The sequence below is a fragment of the Symphalangus syndactylus genome, chromosome X (genome assembly GCF_028878055.3).
Source record: "Symphalangus syndactylus isolate Jambi chromosome X, NHGRI_mSymSyn1-v2.1_pri, whole genome shotgun sequence".
In the NCBI taxonomy this organism is placed as follows: domain Eukaryota; kingdom Metazoa; phylum Chordata; class Mammalia; order Primates; family Hylobatidae; genus Symphalangus; species Symphalangus syndactylus.
Genome location: NC_072447.2, coordinates 27,107,867 through 27,117,233, shown reverse-complemented (window position 1 = coordinate 27,117,233; position 9,367 = coordinate 27,107,867).

The following is a 9,367-nucleotide window of genomic DNA, read 5'->3' as shown; positions in this document are numbered from 1 at the left end:
AATTCTCCTACCTTTCCTTTTGTAATGTGCAGTTTTTACATGTAACAACATACAAAATGTTCATTTGGAAACACTTTATTTAGTAAATATGAAATTCAGAATATATCTGGATTAAGTCAGTTAAATGTATTCTTTTGCTGAGTTTCTGAAATTCCTTTCATGAATTGTTCAAAACACAAAACTCCCATTGGGAGGAGAGGAGCTACTTCCTCTCATTTTTCCTTGTGCTTTTTGTTTTAATTGGCCCCTATATACCACTCTTGTCTTTTCTAGGTTTTCCAAGTTTAAGAAAAACAAGTTCATTCAGATTCTGTTTTTCTGCCTGCAATCACTTATGCAGGAATAAGTGAGTCCTTATGGGGAGCATTTAATTCCTAAAGTTTGCATTTTCATAAAGGATTTTCCTTTTACCCAAAGCGTGTGTTGGTGTATAAGTCTAACTACTACTTCAAGTTTCTAAGAAGATCCTCATTTGAGATCTGCAGAGGTCCATATGAGAGCTCTGTTATACACACTGGGCTATGTAACTGTTTATTCTATAATGGAAGGACAAGAAGTAGGACACAATGTACTTAGTGGTGAAACAGTTGATGTTTATGCCACCCCTTACTACCTCAAATGAGTAACGGTGTACTTTAAGTCACTTTGGCAGATATTCTGAAGGGAAGAAAGTTTTTGTCCTTAAAAGTTATTAGGGGTGTGTGTATGTGTGTGTATCAATGTGTATATATGTGTGTGTGTGTGTGTGTGTGTGTGTGTTTTTATGTATATATGCATATACACGTATCTATACATATATAATATGCATATATGTGTATGTGAATATATGTACACACATACACATATATATGACTTTATTTTTTAGAATTGTTTTTAGTTCACAACAAATTGATCTGAAAGTCTAAAGATTTCTCATTTACCCCCTGTTCTCCTACCATAGCCTCCCCCACTATCCATATCCCCCACCAGAGTGGTGCCTTTCTTATACCCCATGAACTTACATTGACATATCATTATCACCCCAAGTCCATAGATTACTTCAGGGTTCACCCTTCGTTCCTTTGTTTAGTGACTATTTTTCTCACATCACCTGTGCTATAGTCCCTGTTTTATTTTTCATAAAGAGAACGTTTAATTTGTACTTTTTTGTGACCATGAAATTTTAGGTTAGAATATCAGAAACAAGTCACACTAAAACAAATGTAAAGATTCACTTTTCTCCCAAAAATGGTAAGACAGATAACATTTATTTATATATGCTCGAAACGTTGCAGTTAGTGCTTTTAAATTCTAGATTGAAGCATGTATTTTCTTTTGTTCCATAAGAAACACCCCCTTTGAAGAATGGCTGATATCAAGAGCATCATGTCTCGTAATATTGTCTCACTCAACAGCTGAATGTTGAAATGTACAGTCACAAAGCACTAAATATATCCTTAGAACAATGATGTACTGGAAAAATTCAGAGTTCAAACGCAAAGACAGCGCCCAAGGAAGTTTGCCCACAGACCAGTGGCAAGTCCTTTCCTTCAGCAACTGAAACCCAGGAGAAACAGAGTCTCTTGCCTCTGCCTCTTGGAGAGGGGTTCTCCTGACACCAGAGGGAAATGGCCATCTCATCTTCCTGATGTTAGTTAAAATTTCATCTTGGATTGATAGGTTAATATCTTTGTAAAGATATCTAAATTAAGGTGATCCAGTCAAATCACAAATACTTGACTCACTCCTTAGGAGGAGCTTAACTCTGCCCTGAATTTCTGTGCACACACCTGATTTATTGCACTCACAGTACATAAGCTCTGAGATGTAAAATTGAACCACAACCAGACAGCGCATTGTATTCTTATCCAAGTGAATCAGGGCTCTCTCAGCGCTGCTCACCCAAAACACATTGAAATCAATTCTTTTTATTCTTATTTATTTGTAAAACAGACAGTGATGATGGTATCTGTGTCAGAGGGTTACTGCGAGTGTCAGAGGAAACAATGGTGAGAAGGTTAGACACATGGTACATGTTGAATAAATGTTAGCTATTAGTTACCAATATCTTCATTATTTTTATTGATATGTAATAGTTGTAAATATATATGGGGTAAATGTGATATTTTGATTCATGAATATGTAAAGATCACATCAGGGTAGTTGGGATATTCATCATCTCAAACTTTTATCATTTTTTGTGTCGAGAACATTGCGAATCTCATCTAGGTATTTTGAAATACAGGATAACTGTAGTTACTCGAGTGTGCTATTGAACACTAGAACTTACTTCTTCTCTCTAACTGTATGTTTATACCCATTGTCCAGCATTTCTTTTTCCCTGACATCCCTCCTACCATTTCCAACCTCTGGTAACCACCATTCTACTCACCACCTCCCTGAGATCAATTGTGTCCAGGAACGAATAGCAAGTAAGTGGTAAAGATGGACTAGTTGATAGTTAATAACCATGACTAGTCTATTCTTTGTCTGCTATACTTTATTTCCTCTATGTGTGGCAAGTGCCTACTTACTCTTTTAAGACTTGTGTCAAAGACCACCTAATTCTTTACCTTTTCTGGAATCTGTTTTCAAACAAAATTGTGCCCCTTTTCCTCTCTTTTATTGGTTCTGTACCTCTCAAACTCCATATTGTGGCTGTTATTTACTTAACTGTTACCCTTGAGAGTAAAAATTTTATCATAGTCCCAGTTTTATTTTTGGAACCTGGTGTGTTCCCACCCATACAAGAAATGCACAATACACATGTACTAAATAAATGAATGATTGGTCATTTGAAAGAACACTGAATACACAGCAATTCTCCAATCTCTGTGTTTATGCAAACAGAAGAATTAATTTTATTTGCCTAATTCAAACATTATCTTTAAATTTATTCAAAATTCCCGTTTTCCATGAATTAACCAGACATCCTTTGTTGCTACATTTTCACTAATTAACCAGTTAAATATATTTTGCCTTATATCACTTTAAAAGAGCACATCGAACAAAATCAGACAGCTTAGGTAGTTACGTCTCTTGAGCTCACTATTTTAAGGAGTGAAGTTCACCCTGCCGCTTGCCTACCTGTCTCAATACTCATACACTTGCATCAATGTCCTGCTAATGTACATTAAATCAAATATCCATACCTGCTTTGAAATGTGCCCTAGTCAACAAACAGGTCACTTGGTTATCATTATCTTCCATCCAGGATCAAGATAAAATAAGTGCCAGAGAAAGATGTCTTACAGAGATTCTCTCAATGTATTAGTTACACATAAACAAATTAGTTACTGGAGCACACATTCCTATCTTTTAGAAAGAGAATACCTGTTAATAGTTGAGAGCGAAGAAAATCAATTCTTGTTGAACCGATAAATGTCCCTTCTGGATAGTTTACATTGCCATTAAAGCATAAAGTTGCCATTTTATCTGTCAGCTACTTATTTCTTGCATGAGCTATTCTAGCTTTTTAAATCATATCTCTTGACCGGGCACAGGGGCTTATGCCTGTAATCCCAGCACTTTGGGAGGCCGAGGCAGGCGGATCACTTGAGGTCAGGAGTTTGAGACCAGCCTGGCCAACATGATGAAACCCTGTCTCTACGCAAAATATAAAAAATTAGCTGGGTGTGGTGACACACGCCTGTAATCCCAGCTACTGGGGAGGCTGAGGCAGGAGAATCGCTTGAACCCGGGAGGCGGAAGTTGCAGTGAACCAAGATGGTGCCACTGCACTCCAGCCTGGGCAACAGAGTGAGACTCCGTCTCAACAACATAAATAAAAATAAATAAATCATATTTTTGGTCATTTGCCAAGTGCTTGGCTGTTGGGTACACACGGAATAAATTATCCAGAAAAAAACATCCCAGATCTTTCCAGCTATTTTTGATCAGGTACACCTGTAAATCTTAGAAAGCCTGTAAAGAAATACCTAACTAGTACATTGGATGTAAGACATAGGACAATAGTAACTGAAGGAAATTGCAATCGTTAGGGGGGAAAATCCTTAAAGGCTTAAAATTCTACTAGGTGGTAACCACTGTTTATACACACATTCATTTCCCTCTTCATATTTGGGAAACTGATGGTCGTGTTTCCTTTTTAGGGTGGAAGAAAAAATTCTACATTAAGAGAAGGAAAATATAGGAAAAAGAACCATTCTTTGAAGGCACCTGTTGTCCAAATCATAAGGAAGAGCTTGTAGTTCTGAGTTGCACAAAGGTGCTTTAGTTGTTTTTCTGTAGGATACTAGAGGAGGTCAAATGTTACATGATAGCTGTGTCCTCAGACCCAGTGTAGGAGTTGTGTAAAAAATGTCGATTGGATAAATGTGTTACTTTGCTAGTTCATACCTCTCTGAACCTCTCTTGAATCCGCTGTGGGGAAAATGTCTCCATCTTTTCTTTGTTCTGTCATCAATCTATTCATCTATTGCTTGAGAATGTTTTTGCAATAACAAATCTTTGAGGTTTGGAAACCAGCTGTGATTAGTTTAAGAACTCTTGGTCCCACCCAATTTCAGCCTGTGCTGGGGTGTCTATTTCCTTTGTAAATTAAGGCTGCCTCCCCCTCTGGGAGCTGACTGGTTGTGCCCTGCGTTTCACTGGAGCCCCTGTCTGTTCTTTGGCTCACCTTCCCCCACCCTTCCTTATTTGTAAAGCCCTGAAGGAGGCAAGTTTCCTTTGAATGTCATTAACACTTTGTAATTAGCTAGGAAGCCAAGGAGAATACCAAATGTCCCTTTCCCACCATGGGGCAAACAGTTTTGTTTTCTCTTCTGAACCCCAAGCAGGAACTGGCTAAGATACGATGGCCCCTCTACACGAAGAGTGACTGATTTCATTGGGAAGTGAAATTTGCATGACACCATCAGAAGCTCTTGACCCGTCAGACTCAGAACTCAGCAAGCTTTTCTTTCCCATTAATCCATGGTTAATGCCTTTGTGCTGCATAGTTTATTCAGTCCACAGCTCCCTCCTCAAACATAAACCACTAAAGGGCCATGAATTCACAGGAATGACAATAAGACTACCGAGAGGCAGAGAGCGGAAAGCCCCGGGGCTTTGGTGTCAAGCAGACCCAGGTTCAGGAGGAAGCAGAGATAACGTATACTTTTTTTTAAGTCAGGTTGTGAGGTATAATTTACATATAGTAAATTTCCCCCTAAGGCGTGGCATTTGGAATTGCACTTCTCTATAATCCTTGGAGGAAATTGCACTGAGTTCAGAGCCAGGAAACATGGATCTTGCTCCCATCCCCCCAGCCATCGTCAATGAATAGCTCTGAATTCTGCATCATCTGTAAAATGTGTGAGTTGAACTAGGTGACGGTGAGGTCCCCTCTGCATTATAAGAAGTCTGTTGTTTTATATTTTAAATGAATGAAACAAACAAAATAACTTGTCTTCCCAAAAAGATATTCAAGAATCTCATGATTGAAGTTCACTGTTGAAATAACTAAGCTTCTTGTACAGTTCAGACTTTTATTTTTACAGTTGCTGCTGGAAGAATTTCTAAGCATGTTGGGATAAACAGTTCCCACTCGCTGATCCTAAACTAACCAGTGTCCCTTGCTACCCCCTGGGTCACCCTAGTCCTCCAGTCGGCTGAGGCAGTGGGAACAGGAAATCAAGTCTCTCAGAAAGTTCAGGCTGCCTTGAATGGCTGCCAGATCACCCTGGAGGAGAAGCTCCGGAGGCAGGCAGGGAAGGCTCCCCTCCTCTGGTTACAGAAACCCTCTCCTTACACTCCTCTCTTAAACCTACCTAAACTTAAATGCAAAAACATTTCTGCAGAGAGGAAAGTGCCCAACATTCTCTGGTTATGGATTGGGGGCCCTGTTTCATCAGTTTTTGAGCAATGTATTTTGGCTTGATTGAACTTTCAGATTGCTCTAGCCTTGTCTCTCCTCCCCCAAACCAAACAAATGAGTGCTTGGAATGAGTGAAGCACATACATTCCTGGATCCAGATTGATATCTGGAACTGGAATGTGACATTTACCAGTGTAATGTGCTGAGATTTAAGTTTGTGAGAGTATTCTTCCCAGGTAAACCTCTGGCCTCACTCCTGCAGTTGGGGGAGAATGTGGCAGCCACTTTCTGGCCTTTCTCCTGCAGGGGAGCACAAAAAGCTTAAGACATACACACCTGCAGAGGATGTAGGGGACTGTTCAGTGGAAGGATGACTTCATTGCCTAATACCTGACCATTCATGGCAGCCTCCGTTTCCTTGAAGTCCTGATGGAAGTTGATTTCCATGGGGCCTGTGTAAGCGTGACTGAGAAAACCACGCCAAAGTCTATACTCAGTCCAATTTGCAGGAGCTGTTTGGAATCCGGGCTGCATTGTTAGGATGATGCCTATTGGCTCTTTAGCCTGTTCTATTATGTCTAAATCACACGTGTTGACTTCTAACATACTAATAATTTTTGCTTTTATTGTGTTTGCCACATGTCTCCTCTCATTAGAATGTAAGGGATGCATGTCTCTTTTCTTTATTATTGTATCCCCAGTGCCTAGCACCGTGCCTGGGACCTAGTAAGGGCTTAATTGATATTTGCTGAATGACTTAATGAACGAATGAATGAATGACCCCCAATAGAATCCTCTCGAAGACATTTTCATTTTTGAACCAAATCCTTGAATAAATTCATATAGATATTTAGTGAGTCTATGATGTGAGTTAAACAAAAAGTACAGAATAAAGAAATAGGATAAGAATGTGTCAACTGACTAATCTCTCCAGGGAAGTAATAACTGAGCACCAAAAAATAAGCTACATGAAATACCACTCAGGAATAAAAATAAATGAAATATTGACACTTAAGACAACATAATGACTCTTAAAATTATTATGCTGCATGAAAGAGGCTAGACTCAAAAGATCTGCTGGGTGATTTCATTTATGTAAAATCGAGTCTATAAAATATAATCTATAGTCACAGAAAGTAGATCAGTAGTTGCCCGGGTACTGGGAGCGGAGAGGGAGGGATTACCAAGAGGCATGAGGAAAGTTTTAGGGATGATAGGTAAGCTGATCATCTTGACTGTGGCGACAGTTTTACAGATGTGTGTATACATCAAAACTCACCATATTGCACATTTTAAACAGGTGCAGTTTATTGTTTGTCAATGATGCCTCAATAAAGCTGAAGACTGCAAAAACTACATTTTAATGCATCAATCAAGAACTACCCTTTGAGTGCCCAACAGGCAGTCAAACTATTTATTTTGATTCTCGCTTTCCTTTTCTGTACCTCATCAGTATCTCAGCAGAATTAATTAAGTAGGCACTCAACTGGTGTTATGAAGTACATTTGTGCTAGTTGTGATACATCTTAGGTTTTTATTTCAGAAGCAAAAGTACCATCACCATGATCCATAGACCTTTTGCGTTATAACCAACTTTTCCGTCTCTATTTTCCCCAGGATAATTGCTTTGCATTGTTTTATTATTTATTCTACAAGCATTTATTGTACTTTTTATGAATTATTTTTCAATTTCCTCTGATCTCTTAAATTCTGATCCTGTCTTGCAAGATGCTAAGTACTCAACTCCCACCCTTCCAACTCCCATCCTCTTCTCTTAATAAGCTTATCTTAATATCTAGCAAGCAAGTTTTCTCTCCCAACATATAAGTCATTGGTAAAATGATGAAGAACACCAGACCCATGAAGGAAGATCAGGGGGAATTTCCAAGGCTGTTTACTAAGAAAGCAAACCTCTATCACTGAGATCCTGTAGGTTTGCCCCAAGTAGGGGTTACAATCTAAAAAGAGTGTCAGTTTCCACTGGCTTTCCTCTTGTTTTCCACCTAGCTAATGAACTCACTTCAGCTCAGGATGAAGGGATATACCAGAAGCAGGAAGAAGTGCTTAAAGTGAGAAGACACATGAAATGTTAATCTTTGCTTGACATAAACCCATCTCATTTTTCTGCTTGGCATTCTTCTGTGTAGGCTTCACCTTTTCTCCAGATGGTGCAGTCAGTTGTGTTTGGGCCATTCTCACGTGCATTGTGGTTTCCTAATTCACACTCATGGTTGTTTCATGACCTGATATGCCAGTGAACTATCTTCCTTTTTAGATATACTTGGGCCACATTTTCATTGCCCCTACATCCTTACTTTTTAAATATTGTATGTGAAATCATCTCTCTCAAGTGAGCCTAGCGAAGTCATGACTATTTAAGGAGACAGCATAAACTCTACACTGTAGAGTCATAGGTTTGAGTCCCGGCCTTGAAATCATCTAGACTTCAGGATTGCTGATGATCTCAGAGCCACAGTTTTTCTATCTGCAAAACAGGGCTGATAATACCAACCTACATTTCTTAAAACATAGAATTTTATTGATGCCAACTCATATTTTTTATTTTATTTTTAAAATGCATGTCTTTCCTGCGGACCAACCCATATTTTATCCAAACATCAAGAATAAGCCATGTCCAATGCTGAGGAATGGCTGAGCAGAGGGTTCCACTCAGTCTCACTGGTAGAATGAGTTTAGTTGCTTGCCTTTGGGAAGATCCTAACTTCTTAATTTCAGCGGTAGTTTTATTTGTGCTTTTGGTTTTGAGTTTTTCTTTCTTTCTTTCCTCTTCCACTTGGATGTGTTACCAAGCCTAAAGGGTCTTGTTGGAGAGAGAGATAAATCTCAGATGTTGTACTGCTGTTGATCTAATTACGCAGAAGACCTCCGGGGCCTGTTAGGCATTTTATTAATTGTATTTAATCTAAGACAATGGGGAAGTCTGGTGGTTTCCTTGGAAATACCCAAGTTCAGATATTTAGGTCATTGATTTTCTGCAACTTTCTTACAGGAAATTAAACATGTGTCCAAGTGATTGAAGTCATGTATTCAAGTCAGCTTTTGCATCCCTCCAATCACTAACTAATAACCTAACTGGTACTTTATGGTTGTCAACCACTAACTGATAACCTAACTAGTACTTTATGATTGTGAGTACTGCAGTCCAGGTTGAATTGGCTTTGTAGATAAAATGGCTTTCTATGTTTATTCCTACAAAGATCTTTCTCTCTCTCTCTCTCTCTCTCTCTTTCTCATATTTTTATAGAATGGTGTACAAGTATGATCTGCTGAAAGTAGCAAGAATGACTTTTATGATCTCCTGTACTATGATCTGTGCATCTTTTCATTGTTGAGAAGAAAATTCTTAAGCCGCAGTGAGAGGATAGTGCAAGCTCCATTTCCTGACAATCCAGACTCTCTCCTAATTGTGGCCAGACAAGGGACAGAGAAGACCACTTTTTATCCTGGTTACCAGACCCACTCCCAGCACCCATGATGTCATGCCAATCAAGTTTTATTTTTACACATACACACATACACATATGAACATACAGAGTTCTAAATTATTTT